The sequence below is a fragment of the Mauremys reevesii genome, linkage group 14 (assembly GCF_016161935.1).
Source record: "Mauremys reevesii isolate NIE-2019 linkage group 14, ASM1616193v1, whole genome shotgun sequence".
Lineage (NCBI taxonomy): Eukaryota > Metazoa > Chordata > Testudines > Geoemydidae > Mauremys > Mauremys reevesii.
This window is the reverse complement of record NC_052636.1, coordinates 5,969,459-5,984,905: the sequence shown is the minus strand read 5'-3', so window position 1 is coordinate 5,984,905 and position 15,447 is coordinate 5,969,459. Positions and strand designations below refer to the sequence as shown.

The 15,447-nt window shown below is 46.8% G+C and overlaps 1 pseudogene; it reads left to right on the top strand.

Moving 5' to 3' along the window:
• Nucleotides 1-15,447, top strand: part of LOC120381421 — a 429,094-nt pseudogene that overhangs the window by 292,118 nt on the left and 121,529 nt on the right.

Sequence of the window (15,447 nt, the reverse complement as noted above, 5' to 3'; positions counted from 1 at the left end):
TGTGGACTCTCTACTCAGACCCTATGCCACCAGCACTCCCAGCTATCTCTGTGACACCACTGATTTCCTGAGGAAACTACAATGCATTGGTGACCTTCCAGAAAACACCATCCTAGCCACCATGGACGTAGAGGCTCTCTACACAAACATCCCACACACAGATGGAATACAAGCTGTCAGGAATAGTATCCTGATGATGCCACAGCACAACTGGTTGCTGAGCTCTGTGCCTTTATCCTCACACACAACTATTTCAAATTTGATGACAATATATATCTCCAGATCAGTGGCACCGCTATGGACACCCGCATGGCCCCACAATATGCCAATATTTTTATGGCCGACCTGGAACAACACTTCCTCAGTTCCCGTCCACTCACGCCCCTTCTCTACCTACGCTACGTTGATGACATCTTCGTCATCTGGACCCATGGGAAGGAGACTCTGGAAAAATTCCACCACGATTTCAACAGCTTCCACCCCACCATCAACCTCAGCCTGGACCAATCTACATGGGAGGTCCACTTTCTAGACACCACGGTGCAAATAAGTGATGGTCACATTAACACCACCCTATACCGAAAACCTACCGACAGCTATGCCTACCTTCATGCCTCCAGCTTCCATCCCAGGCACACCACAAGATCCATTGTCTACAGCCAAGCACTGAGGTACAACCGCATCAGCTCTAACCCCTCAGACAAAGACCAACACCTACAAAATCTCCACCAAGCATTCTCAAAACTACAGTACCCACATGAGGAAATAAGGAAACAGATCAACAGAGCCAGACGTGTACCCAGAAGCCTCCTACTGCAAGACAAACCCAAGAAAGAAACCAACAAGACTCCACTGGCCATCACATACAGTCCTCAGCTAAAACCCCTCCAACACCTCATCAGGGATCTACAACCCATCCTGGACAATGATCCCACACTTTCACAGGCCTTGGGTGGCAGGCCAGGTTGGCAGGTTGTTTGTGGGCGAGGACTGAAGCATATTCTCACCAGTAACTGCACACCGCACCATAGTAACTCTAGCTCAGGAACCAATCCATGCAACAAACCTCGATGCCAACTCTGCCCACATATCTACACCAGCGACACCATCACAGGACCTAACCAGATCAGCCACACCATCACCGGATCATTCACCTGCACATCCACCAATGTAATATATGCCATCATGTGCCAGCAATGCCCCTCTGCTATGTACATCGGCCAAACTGGACAGTCTCTAAGGAAAAGGATAAATGGACACAAATCAGATATTAGGAATGGCAATATTCAAAAACCTGTAGAACACTTCAACCTCCTGGCCACACAATAGCAGATCTTAAGGTGGCCATCCTCCAGCAAAAACTTTAGGACCAGACTTCAAAGAGAAACTGCTGAGCTTCAGTTCATCTGTTCATCTGTGAATACCCACTTCTTCGGATGCAAGTAGTGGAAATTTCCAGGGGCAGGTATATATGCAAGCAGGAAGCAAGCTAGGGATAACGAGGTTAGTTCAATCAGGGAGGATGAGGCCCTGTTCTAGCAGTAGAGGTGTGAAAACCAAGGAAGGAGAAACTGGTTCTGTAGTTGGCAAGCTATTCACAGTCTTTGTTTAATCCTCAGGATTAAACAAAGCTCAGGATTAAACCATCAACTCAGGATTAAACAAAGACTGTGAATGGCTTGCCAACTACAGAACCAGTTTCTCCTCCCTTGGTTTTCACACCTCTACTGCTAGAACAGAGTCTCATCCTCCCTGATTGAACTAACCTCGTTATCCCTAGCTTGCTTCCTGCTTGCATATATACCTGCCCCTGGAAATTTCCACTACTTGCATCCGAAGAAGTGGGTATTCACCCACGAAAGCTCATGCTGCTAATTGTCTGTTAGTCTATAAGGTGCCACAGGATTCTTTGCTGCTTGTATTGTAACAGGAGGATATTCAGTAGATTGTCTTTTCAAATGGTACCTCACAAGCCCTACAGTGATAAATGAAGGGGAGGGGAGGGATCTCCCTTTTATAAACACCCAGCCAGCCAGTTGGCTGTAAAATCCCTGATGGTGCGAGTTCTCTGCTTGCTTTACCTCTAAAGGGTAACAAGCCAACAGGGTTTAAAAAAAAAAAGTATTGGGCACCTGACCAAAAGAGCCAATGGAAAGGCTAGAACTTTGTTAAATGGGAAAGTAACTTTCCCTTTGTCTGTTGTTCTCCGGAGAAGGCGACACGGAGTAGCAATGCTGTGTATGGCTTGAATCAGGTATGAAAATTCATCTTCCATACCTAGAAGAAATGATTTGGCCAGGGAATGTTTAGACAGACACAATCAGGTTTATTTTTTATTTTGGCTTTTGGATCTCCTCTGTGCTATCCCGGATGCTTTTGTTTGCTTGTAAGCTTTAAGCTGAACCCTCAAGAAATCTGTTTTGGGTGCTTACAAAAATTTTCTTTTAAGATCTAGCAAAAGCCTAAGTTCCAGATGTATTGTTTTCCTTTTCAATTTTAATAAAATTTACCTCTTTTAAGAACAGGATTGGATTTTTGGTGTCCTAAGAGGTTTGTGTGTGTTGTTTGATTAGCTGATAGCCACAGCTAATTTCCTTTGTTTTCTTTCTCAGCTCCTTCCCAGAGGGGAGGTGAAAGGGCTTGAGGGTGCCCCAGAGGGAAGAATTCTCAAGCGCTCCTTCCTGGGTCCAAGGGTTTGGGGTTTTTTTGCCTTTGGGTGGTGGCAGCATTTACCAAGCCAAGGTCAGAGAGAAGCTGTAACTTTGGGGGTTTAATACAAGTCTAGAGTGGCACAAATTAATTTGTAGAATCCTGTCGGGCCCCCGCTTTCTGCACTCGGAGTGACAGAGTGGGGATTCAGCCCTGACACATACTATGAACAAAATTGATCATAATTTTCTAGAAGAGTGAACATAGGGGAACAGACTAGCACAGTGTCTGTGTGTTCCCAACATATATGTGGGTATTCTAGTCCGTCCCAAACAATGTGTTCGACATCTTCAAACACCTGAGGAACCGGTCCTGGGAATTGACTGGTTTATTAAGTGACACTGTATGGAATTGAGAGACACTTTATATTATTATTATTTTATTATAAATACTGTGGCAAATTGCCGGTACGGTTATGCTGGGTCTCGCGCTTTCTCTTCTTTGGGGAAGGTTCAGGGCGCCATTGCTTGCCTCTGAATCGGTATTTTAATTACCCCACTAGTGTCCTTGAGAAGGAGTGGAGAGGGAGGGACCTGGGCCCGCCCTCTTCTCCAGGTCCCAACCCAGGAGTCCTGAGGTTAGTGGTGAACCACTTGAACTGGCGGTTCCTTCCCCTGGGCTACTTCCCTCTCCTGCCCTTCAGCTTGTGGAGGGGCTTCTTGCCCTCCTTCTACACAAGCCAGGTGCCCCTTACCTAGGGTTTTTGGATTTCTCAGCCCACCGCAGCACTCCTCCAAACTTTCCTTTTGTCTCTCTTCAAAACTGTTCTCTGCTCCAACTCCTTCAAACTGCTCTCTGCTCCAATGCCCACACTGTCTGATTGAAGCAGGGGTTTTTATCACCTGACTGCTGGTGCTCTAATTCATCTATAGCAAACTTTCTTCCCTCTGAGGGAATAAGGCTCCTTGCTAACCCTCTTCTGCTGCCCTCTGGCCAGGCTGTATCGCACTGTGTACTGAGAACTCCAAGGCTTTTCCATGCCATGTGCTGTGAAGCTTGTGTTTGGGACACAGGAATTAGAAGCCACTTGGCAAAAGGAATATAAAGGGCAGCTGCATCATCTCCATTTTGTCTTCAATCCCCCTTCCTACCTCTGCAGCAACTTTTCTACAAACTGAAGGCTTGAACAAAGGACTGAATAATGTGGATGTGTACCAGAGAGCCTTTCAAGCCAGAAACTCACCAATCCTGCTAAGAACCAGATGTATAGATTTCTGAATGTGTCTGACTGCTTTCCCATTTAACAACTCCCTTTTTCTTTCTTTCTTTCTTTCTTTTATACTAAACCTTTAGTTTAGATGCCAATGATTGGCTGGCATCATAGTATTTTGAGTAAGATCCAAACCTATACTGACCTGGTAATGTGGCTGACTCTGGGGTCAGAAGAACACTTTGTTTATGTGAGCAGAGTTTTTAAATAACTTCTCACTGTACTGGACCTAGGCACTGATTGGGAGTCAGAGAACTGGGATGCAATAAAGGGGGCCATGTGATTTCTTTTTTCAGTTTCTCGATAACCAGTGTGGGGGATCAGAAGCACAGTTGGTGACTGGTTGGTGAATTTAACTTCCGTGTTATCCACCAGTTTGGGGAGCCTCTGCTCTCCCTTTTTCAGCCTGCCCTGGTCTTGGCATTTTCAGTGAGGACTAGCCCAGGCACACCGGGTCACACCAAGTATTAAAGTTAAATTAATAGAATGTTTTTTATGACAAAGTTTTATGAAATCAACGGAACCCCTTTGTTTTCTTTCATCTGAGCAGGCTTTCTAGTTTTCCAGCGTGATGTGATCTCCCAGCTAGAACAAGGGGAAGAGCCATGGGTCTCAGACCTGCAGGGTTCAGAGGGAAAACAGACCCTGAGATCTCCCTGCAGAGGTGAGGAAACATTAAACCAACTCTGAGTGTGAAAGTGCCTGAAGGAAACATCTGGGATGCCCTACGAAGCCCTTGAGAGGTCTCTCAGTTCATTATTGTTGCCAGCAGGGGTCATATCCTCAGGGTAACTATAGCTCATGGCTTCCCGTAGATTCTAGCAGACACCAGGCAGTAGCTTCCTCCCTTCCCCTTGAGAATTTGGATGGGATTTGAAAGCCAAATTGATCCCCTCCTCTCCTGTTTTGGGGAAGAGTTTGGGGAGTTCAGTTTGTGATTTTTATTTGACCTCCCTCCAGCACTTAGTTTGTTTTGGCTTTTCACTTTTCATCCCTGTTTGATGTTTCTGTCTTTTTCACAGCAGGTGATGCAATGGCATGTGAGAAAGAGGAGCAGAATTCTCAGCAGAAAAATGTTCAGCAAGTGGATAAACACAGAGCATTATTGCAAAGATCAAAAAGCAATGTGTCCAGGAGTCATGAGGAGGAAAACTCCTGTGAGATTCAGCACAGACCAGAGAGAGAACAAGGAAACCAGTCGGGGTGAAAATGGGTAAACGTATTTCCTCTCAGGGAACTCAGAAGGACCTCAAGGAAACCACCACAAAGCAGGAAATCATCATTGGAAAGAGAAAAAATACATACACAGTGTGTGGAAAAAACTTATGTGACTACTCAGCCCTTCTTAATCATCAGAGAATCCACACAGGCGACAGGCCCTACGAATGCATTGAGTGTGGGAAAAGCTTCTCTCGGAGATCAGCCCTTTCTAGACATCAGAGAATCCACACAGGGACAGGCCCTACGAATGCCATGAGTGTGGGAAAACCTTCAATCGCAAATCTGACCTTATTACTCATCAGAGAATCCACACAGGGAGAGGCCCTATGAATGCCGTGGAGTGCGGGAAAAGCTTCTCTAGCAGCTCAGCCCTTATTCAGCATCAGAGAATCCACACAGGGGAGAGGCCCTATGAATGCCGTGAGTGCGAGAAAAGCTTCTCTAGCAGCTCAGCCCTTATTCAGCATCTGAGAATCCACACAGACGAGAGGCCCTATGAATGCAGTGAGTGTGGGAAAAGCTTCTCTAGGAAATCAGGCCTTTCTCAGCATCAGAGAATCCACACAGGGAAGAGTCCCTATAAATGCCATGAGTGTGGGAAAAGCTTCAAGTGCAGCTCAAACCTTATTACTCACCAGAGAATCCACACAGGGGAGAGGCCCTATGAATGCAGTGAGTGTGGGAAAAGCTTCTGTAGCAGCTCAGCCCTTTCTAAACATCAGAGAATCCACACAGGGGAGAGGCCCTTTGAATGCAGTGAGTGTGGGAAAAGCTTCACTCACAGCTCTCACCTTAATGGGCATCAGAGAATCCACACAGGAGAGAGGCCCTATGTATGCCGTGAGTGTGGGAAAACTTTCAATCACAGCTCGCACCTTCTTACCCATCTCAGAACCCACACAGGGGAGAGGCCCTATAAATGCCGTGAGTGTGGGAAAAACTTCATTTACCGCCAGCAGCTTATCAGCCATCAGAGAATCCACACAGGTATGAGACCCAATGGAAGCAGTGAGTGTGGGAAAACCTTGTCTTGCCACTGAGCCCATGTGAGCCATCAGAGAATCTGCAAGGGGGATCAACACCACAAACCCTCTAGGGCTATCGATACTTTCATACTTTTCCTGATTCCCACAGAGTAACTTTTAAAAGCTGTTTGAACTGCATGAAGCACCGATATCCCTCAGCTTGGCCAGATGAGTGGCCCATTTTTGCATTTTGCAGTTTGACCTCTTTGAGGTGGACCCATTTGTCCTTTCTATCAACTCCATTGTCCCATGAGTAATTCAAGTGTGTCCTTCCCATAAGAAACAAGGGAGCATCACAGTTATACCATTCCTCCTATTGCAGTTATGGTTAGAGTCACCAATGATACATATTGTATCATTGCCAATTGTTCTCACGGTGCTCTGGGTTGTGCTGAAGAGCAGTTATCATGGGAACTTTTCATATTACATTTAAAAAAAGAGGAGCAGGGGCAGGAAAAAAGTGTCATTTCCGCTGCTGTGATACTGGAAGGAGATGTAAAAAGCGACAGAGTCCTGTGGCACCTTATAGACTAAAAAATGTTTTGGAGCATAAGCAATATACCAAAACCTACAGGATAACACTTCAGTCTCCCTGGACACACAATCGCAGATTTAAAAATAGCCATCCTGCAGCAAAAAAACGTCAGACCCAGACTTCAAAGAGAAACTGCTGAGTTTCAGTTTATTTGCAGATTTGACACCATCAGCTCCGGATTCAACAAAGACTGTGACTGGCTCGCCAGCTACAGAGGCAGTTTCTCCTCCCTTGGTGTTCACACCTCCCCTGCTATAAGAGCCTCATCCTCCCTGATTGAACTAACCTTGTTATCTCTAGTCTGATTCTCGCTTGCATATTTATACACCCCTCTGGGAATTCCCACTCCATGCATCTGACGAAGTGGGGATTCATCCACGAAAGCTTATGCGCCAATACGTCTGTTAGTCTACAAGGTGCCACAGGACTCTTTGTCACGTTGTACAGATCTGGACTAACACAGCTACCCCTCTGATACTTGAAAGGCGATGGGGTGACTCAGAGATTCTCTCCTTCCCCATCACGGCAAAACTTTTACCTTTTGACTGAGCCAGGCAGAGTTTATCGTCATCACATTCTACCCCTCCACTTCTCAAAGAGTCATGTGATGAAGTGTTCTCAGTTGTCTGTGCTTGGAGATGATGCTTTGACTTATTTAATCCTGTACCAGAGTTGCTATGACTCGAGATGAAAGTATCAAAGGCCTGGAAGGGGAATTCAAATGGATCCTAAATACAGTGTCATCATTTAGAGTTTAAATCCCAGGTTCCATCTATTGGTAAAGCCAATTCTGGCAAGGTGGCTGGTTTTTCCTCCATTATGGGGATGCTGGGATACTAAACATGTTGTAAATAACATAACTGACTATGGAGACAGTGCTGAGCGAAGCAGATTTGAATGGATCAGAGGATAATGTGATGGGAGAATCTCTTGTCCTGATTCTAAATAATGAGATGTAACCTGCTCTGGAATTTCAATTTACACTTTCATTGTCATGTATTCTATCTCTCTGTGATCTGGGTTTCTATCTTTCTTGATGGCTGTGTGGTCGCACAATTAGATATTAGTTCAGCTCAGATTTATTGGAGAATTTAAGACAAATGACCATTTGCTAAAGTCATCGTTTCTCCCTTCAGCTTTGCTTTTTCTCCATCTCTCCATGATGACATGGAGACAATTCTCTCCTGTTGACAGAACTGCACTTGAACTCTCCAGTTTACTGGCCATGGTAACAAAGACACAGCAGTGATTTAAAATCTCCATTCGGAAATGGTGAACAGCAGACCCCCCACTAACTGAGGGAAGTGCATATGAGCACAGTGTAGTTCAGTTACTTAAATCAATATTGTCTCAGATGGCTATGTTGGCAGGAGAAGCTCTCCTGCTGTTGTAGCGCTATCTACACAGGGGATTAGAGCTGTGTAACTACGTTGTTCAGCTGTGTTGATTTTTCACACCTCTGAGCAATAATTATACCGATAAATGTCTGTAGTGAAGACCAGACAGTTTTCTCTTGTGTTTTATGCATTTACATCACTTCTCCCTTACCACCTACTTCTTGGAAAGATTTAAAGTGTGAAAAGAGAGGTATTTTTCCTCATGGTGCAAACATTCCCACATAGGAGATGCCTTCCACCAACACGCATGGCAGAAGAACCAGAGATATATGAACTCTCAGAAGTGTTGGGACAAACCACAACTTGAGCCATGGTTCAGTTGTTGGCAATGGGGATTAAAAGAAAACTAACATATACGACAAGGATTTGTGATCTTTGAATATATTACTGTTACTAGTGAAAATGAAATTATAGGTGAAGTTATTGGTTAAAGAGTAAGAGACTAATTGTTTGATAATCTGAATTATTTTGGAAAACTGAAAGTTGTCTTGTTTTTTTCTTTTTTTAGTCATATAGGAAATGATGGCTAATCTTCAAAAGTTAATTTGATTTAATTTACCCCCTGTAGTGTAAGGAGTTCTGGTAGAAAACCTCACTCCAAAGGTTGGGGTGGGAGAATAGGTGTTAGCGTGTAGAAGAGAATATTGGGCCCGTATAGATTTTATTTTTTTGTAAATTTCAAATAGAGCATATTTTACTGAACTTCAAAGTCAATTTCTATTAAAGGAAAACTACTCGAGGAGACAATTTGTATAAGTTTTTACCCTGTAAACGGGTCGACTGACCCCTGCGGCGCCTCCTGCTGGTTACTCTGGGAATTAGCTTTGTTCAGCACCGGAGCGCCCTCTGCAGGCTGGTGATCCACCTGTTCTCAGGCCCCCGTGTCCCTCCCTGGACCTGGTGCCCCTTTTCTCCGGGGTGCTGCCCCCTGGCAGTAACCCCTTTTCGCTCTGGGCTTCCCCTTTTGTCTCAGGGAACCCCCACCCTCTATCCCTACCTTGCCTCAGTATGTGGCTACTGTCAGTCATTGTCTAGCCCCACACCCTAGGGCAGACTGCAGTATCAGCCTACTCATCATTGGCAGGGTTGGGTTTGGACCTGCTGCTTTGGCCTACCCCTGGGCTGCCCTCTGCAACCCCCAGTACCCGTTGGCCTTGTGCTAGGCCGCAGCCTGGGGCTTTCCTGGCTAGAGCTCCTCAGCTCCTCAGCCTTTCCCCGGCCCTGCTTCACCCTAGGTACTTATCTCAGCTCCTAAGCAGCCAGGCCCATCTCCCTCTGAAGGCAGAGAGAGACTGTCTGTGCTTCTGGCTTCCCTGGCCTTCTTATAAGGCCCTTGGCTCAGTTTGGGGCGTGGCCCCAGCTGCAGCCACTTCCCCAATCAGCCCAGCCTAAAGGCTGTTTTCTTGAGCCTCAGCCCCTTCCCAGGGCTATTTTTAACCCCTTCAGGGCTGGAGCAGGGGTCCACCCTGCTACATACCCACTTACACTGTAAGGGTCACTGACGTCCCCACTTCTCTAATTTGCAAAAGAAAGGCCTGACATCTGTCATAGGATGTGTCCAGCAGGTAGGAAAGCTGCAGTTGTCAACCATCAATACCAAGGAAAAGGCTGAAGTCCATTGCCTTTCATATCAAAAAGCCATCCAGAGGCTGGTCTACACTGAAAAGCTATGTTGATATGGCCACATCTCTCAGGGGTGTGAAAAATCCACTCCTCTGAGAGAAGTAGTTAATGTGACCTGAGCCCCAGTGTAGACAGTGTTAGGTTGTCAGAAGAATATTTCCAGTGTTTGAAGGGTAGACACAGCTTTAGACAGGTTGATCCCCTCTGGGAAGCGAGTCATGACATCAATTCCAATTTTGACCCATCTCCCTGTAGGTGAGAGAGCTGCTAGTATGGAGGGCTGAGCCAGGTATCCAATCACCTGGTTCAACGGAGGGAAAAGCTCTTAGTACCCATCAGTCCAAAGACTGAGGGAAATGGAGAGTTCCAACCATTGTCATTTTAGTATTTTATTGTTCCTCTCTCTGTTTTTTCTGCTGGCCTTTCTGTTATATCAGAGTGTGGCTGTATAGCTCAGTGTATGTGTGATAAATGCTCTTTGGTGCCAGTTGGCAAAGAGGTCAGAGTAATTCACAAGAAACTCCTGTCTCAGACCCGACAAACTCATCCCACCTAATGCACTGATTTTTATGATATTTATCCAGGAAGCATAGCAGTGAGATCTGTACTGAAACCTTGTAAATTATTGTTACTCCTGATCACTTCAAGAGGTGGGTATGAGTCCTATTGAAGGAGTAATGTAAGTATATGGAACATTATGCCCATATAGTATTGTCATGAAAGTGAGTCACCCCAATCACAGGGCTTGTTGGGGACAGCCCATTCAAGTGGGAGGGAATTGTCACCCGTCCCTTGCTAGCCAGTTATGCGATGTATTGCTGCATTGTCAGCCTTTGCACCAGCCCAGAAAAGCCAATGGAAAACTATCAAAGACAAATTATAGACATCGAAACCCTGTGGCAGTGAAAAGGACAATATGACAATGAGGAAATGGTTCTTCCTGTGAATATACACAAAAGACCGGTTCAGTTTATGCCAGGGTGGAGAGAAACACTCTGGGTCCATTCACCAAGGAGATCACTAATGACCAATGGTGCTTCAAGAAAGGCAGAGGCCTGGCTCCTAGGGACTAGCAATCACTGCAATAGACTGTCACCTCACACGTCAGTCTACTTAGATAGGGAAGGGAGCTATTAAAGTGTAGGTTGCATTTTGTGATTTTGTTTTGTTGGTAATGGTTGGTTTCCATCACTCACATTTGTTTCTTTTTAAAACTCTGTCCCGTGGTAAAGAAATTTCCATTTGTTCGATAACTGTGCTCAAGTGCTGCGTGTGATACCAGTAAAACTGGTAACCTGGGATGTACCATTGCTTTGGGCAGAGAGGATCTGGGATTTTTCTGAGCCCTGGTCTAACCTAGGGGAGGGGATTGATCTAAGTTATGCAACTTCAGCTACATGAATAACGTAGCTGAAGTCGATATACTTAGATCGACTTACTGTAGTATCTTCATCGCGGTGAGTCGACTGCTGCAGCTCCCCCGTAGACTCTGCCTGCGCCTCTCACTGAGCTGGAGTACAGTCGAGGGGAGAGCACTCGGGGATCAATTTAGTGCATCTACACTAGATGCGATATATCGACCCCCGCTGGATCGATCGCTGCCCGCCGATTCGGCAGGTAGTATAGACATACCCCGAGTATCTGGTGATCAGAGCTAGACCCTGGAGGGGGACACATTGAAGGAACTCAGGGGTTAAGGTGTCTCTATTGTCAACTGTCAGGGCTGCTGTGGAGGAGGGTGCTTGAGTGCCTGACAGGCTGGTGAGCTTGGTCGCTAACATCCAGCTGCCAAAAGTCCTTCTTAGTAGTGGCAGGTGACAACAAGGAGACTCACAGCCCTCAGCACCCTTAGAATGGTCACAATGTGCATCTATGTTGATCCACCTGTCAGATCCACACAGGGAAAGCTCCCTATAGCATAGCTCCCTGACTCAAAATAGCCCTAAAACTCTGCCCTATGAAATCATGGAACATGTGCTCTTCGCTCTGTGAAAGCATGTAAAGAATCCAAGCGCTGGAGAGTTTGGGCCTGTCATAAACAGATAGTTAAGGGTTAATGTCTCTTACCTGTAAAGGGTTAAGAAGCTCACTAAACCTGTCTGACACCTGACCAGAGGACCACTAGGGGGACAAGATACTTTCAAATCTTGGTGGTGGGAAGTCTTTTGTTTGTGCTCTTTGTTTTGTTGTTGTTCGCTCTTGGGACTAAGAGGGACCAGACGTCCATCCAGGCTCTCCAAATCTTTCTGCATCAGTCTCTCATGTTTCAAACTTGTAAGTAATTAGCCAGGCAAGGCGTGTTAGTCTTGTCTTTGTTTTCTCAACTTGTAAATGTCCCTTTTTTTTGCTGAAAGGAGTTTACCTCTGCTTGCTGTAACTTTGAATCTAAGGCTAGAGGGGGTTTCCTCTGGACTATATGAATCTAAGTACCCTGTAAAGTATTTTCCATCCTGATTTTACAGAGATGATTTTTGCCTTTCTTTCTTTAATTAAAAGCTTTCTTTTTTAAGAACCTGCTTGATTTTTCCTTGTTTTAAGATCCAAGGGGATTGGGTCTGGACTCACCAGGGATTGGTGAGGGGAAAGGAATGGGGGGAATGGTTAATTTCTCCTTGTTTTAAGATCCAAGGGGTTTGGATCTGTGTTCACCAGGGAATTGGTGAAGCCTCTCAAGGCTGCCAAGGGAGGGGAAAGTTTTGGGGTAACAGAGTGTCCCAGACACTGAAATTCTGGGTGGTGGCAGTATACCAAATCTAAACTAGTAATTAGGCGTAGAAGTGTCCATGCAGGTCCCCCACATTTGTACCCTAAAGTTCAAAGTGGGGGGGAAAACCTTCACATGGTGAGCAGCGGTGTGAATTATTTTTTCTCTCCTTTCTAGCTGCTTAGAAAGCTGCCTGAGGGCAGAGGTGTTAAGTTTTTTAACAAGGGTCTTTGTTAAGAGGAGGCTTCAAGCTGTGAGCAAGCAGACAGCAAAAGGAATTTACAAGCAGAATTGTTTTTTCTTTCTACTTCTTGGGTATAGCTAGTGTGATAGACCCAGGCCAGGTGGGTATAGCAGAAGGCAGATATACTGGCCACTGGATTAACAGTTTTCTGTTCCCTGACTGACCAGAGCAGGGGCTGCACCAGGCTAATGAGAACACCTGACTCTAATTAAGCTGTAAAGAGTCAGGTGAGGCCATTCAGTTAATGTGACCACCTGACTCTAATTAAGGCCCTGCTGATACTATACAAAGGGCTCACTCCAGTCAGGCAGGGGATCCAGGGAGCCAGAGGAGAGGAAGTGCGGCTGAAGGGCTGGTTACTGAAGACACCCTCAAACCATCGTTAAGGGAGCCCTAAGGTAAGGGAGAAGAAGGGAGAAGCAGGAGAGCTGTGGGGAAGTGGCCCAGGGAAATGTAGCAACTCTGGCAGTGAAAGGTTGGCTGCCAACAACTGCTACCATTAGGGTCCCTGGGCTGGAACCCGGAGTAGAGGGCGGGCCCGGGTTCCCCCCAACCCACCACTACAGGAACATCTCCTGGAAGGGGAAGTCAGGTCCCTGTCAGGACAGGAGGCTGAACAGAGACTGTGGGAGTTCTCTCACCAACCTCCTTGCAGCCTATGATGAAAAGGGCTCAGTAGACTGTGACCCTGGCCCTAGAGAGAGAAGGGCTACGTGGAGGGTCACAGTGAGCCACTGAGGCAGCATAAACCGCCTAGAAGCACAGGACCCACCGGAGCAGGGTCAGAGCTCTGCCACACTGGTTAGAAAATCTCTGTTAACCAAGCAGCCCTGAGCTGAGTGCATCCCAGTCAGTGAGCTGCAGAGGGGTGTGGCCAGCACAAGAAAGCAGAAAAATGAGTACCAAGGAAGCAGTTAAACAGGAACTGGCTAGACTGGACACAGAAGAGAAAGCCAAAGAAGCTGATCACAAAAGAGCTATGGAGATGAAACAAAAAGAGATGGAGATGAGAGAAAAAGAGAGAGAAAGCATGAACTGGACTTAGCAAAGGCTAAGCAGGATGGACCAGCCAACCCACAACCCTTCTCCAGGCACTGTTTCCCATCCCAGAAAATTTCCCACCTACAAGACAGGTGATGATACTGAGGCCGCCTTGGAAAATTTTGAAAGGGCCTGCCTTGGGTACAGCATCTCTGCAGACCAGTACATGATAGGGCTGAGGCCACAGCTCAGTGGACCCTTAGCAGAGATGGCAGCTGAAATGCCTAAGGAACACATGAACGATTATAATCTTTTTCAAACCAAGGCCAGAATCAGAATGGGGCTAACACCTGAGCAAGCCCGTCGGCGGTTCAGAGCCCTAAGGTGGAAACCAGATGTGTCATTTACCCGACACGCCTACCGCATTGGAAAGAATTGGGAGGCCTGGATATCAGGAGCAAATGCTAAAAATCTGGAAACGCTGGCCTTCCTAATGCAAATGGAGCAGTTCTTAGAGGGTGTTCCTGAGGAAACAGAAAGGTACATCCTAGATGGGAAGCCCAAAACTGTAACCGAGGCGGGGGAGATTGGAGCCAGATGGGTGGAAGTGGTAGAAAAGAAAAAAAACTACTAGCAAGGGGAGCGAATATCAGTGGGGGCAAACCGAAAATAAACCCTATCACCGGAGGCAACCCAAGACCCCACCCACAACCCAAGGAAAGCCCCAGACACCCTATTGTCCCACCTCACCAGTCTCCAGCAACTCACCTCAGCCTAATGACCAGTCAGCTGGGCGATGTTTTAAATGTAATGAACTGGGACATATAAAGGCCAACTGCCCCAAGAACCCCAACCAAGTACAGTTCGTTACACCACCACACCACCGATCCCCAGGCCCAGATGCCTCTCAAATACCCTCGGAGCGAAGGGAAACCTTGAGAGTGGGCGGGAAGAAGGTTATCACGTGGAGCGACACCGAGGCACAAGTGTCAGCTATCCACCAATCCTTAGTGAACCCCAAATTCATCAACCTAGAGGCCCAAGTGACAATTCACCCATTCATGTCAAAATCTTTAAACTTGCCTGCAGCTGAATTGCCTGTCCAGTGATGTCAGGAATGTGGACTTTTGCAGTCTATGACAATTATCCCATCCCCATGCTACTGGGGGAAGTCTTGGCCAACCAGGTGAAGCTGGCCAAGAGGTGGAATGGTCATACGCGGCCAGGCCAAGCAAGCTTCTACTCCCACCCCTGTTCCTGAGCCATCCACAAGGGCCCCGTCTGTGTTACCAGAGACCCAGACAGAGGCGGTGGAACTGGATCCCCTACCAACGACTGCAACAGCCATAATGCATCCAGTCCCAGAACCGGAACTGGAAAAGCAACCAGCACCAGAACCATTGCCAGCACTGACGCCAGCGCTTGCAAACCCATCTACAACTCCAGTGCCAGAGGGCACCAGTGGGCATGAACTGGCAGAAACAGCAGACCACCCTACCTAAGAGGCTGAGCCAGAGCCTGAAATATCGCAAAGTGCACCAGCGGAAAGCGGTTCACAATCAACGAAAACAACCCCATCACCTACATCGCTTCCAGAGGGACCAAGCCCAAGTCCACAGTCTAAGAAGGAACTGGTGTCTCCAGCCTCAAGAGAACAGTTCCAGGCTGAGCAGGAAGCAGATGACAGCCTCAAGAAAGCTTGGGCGGTGGCACAGAGCACCCCACCGCCTCTCAGGTCTTCTAACTGATCCCGTTTTGTCGTAGAACAAGGACTTTTATACAAGGAGACTCTTTCTGG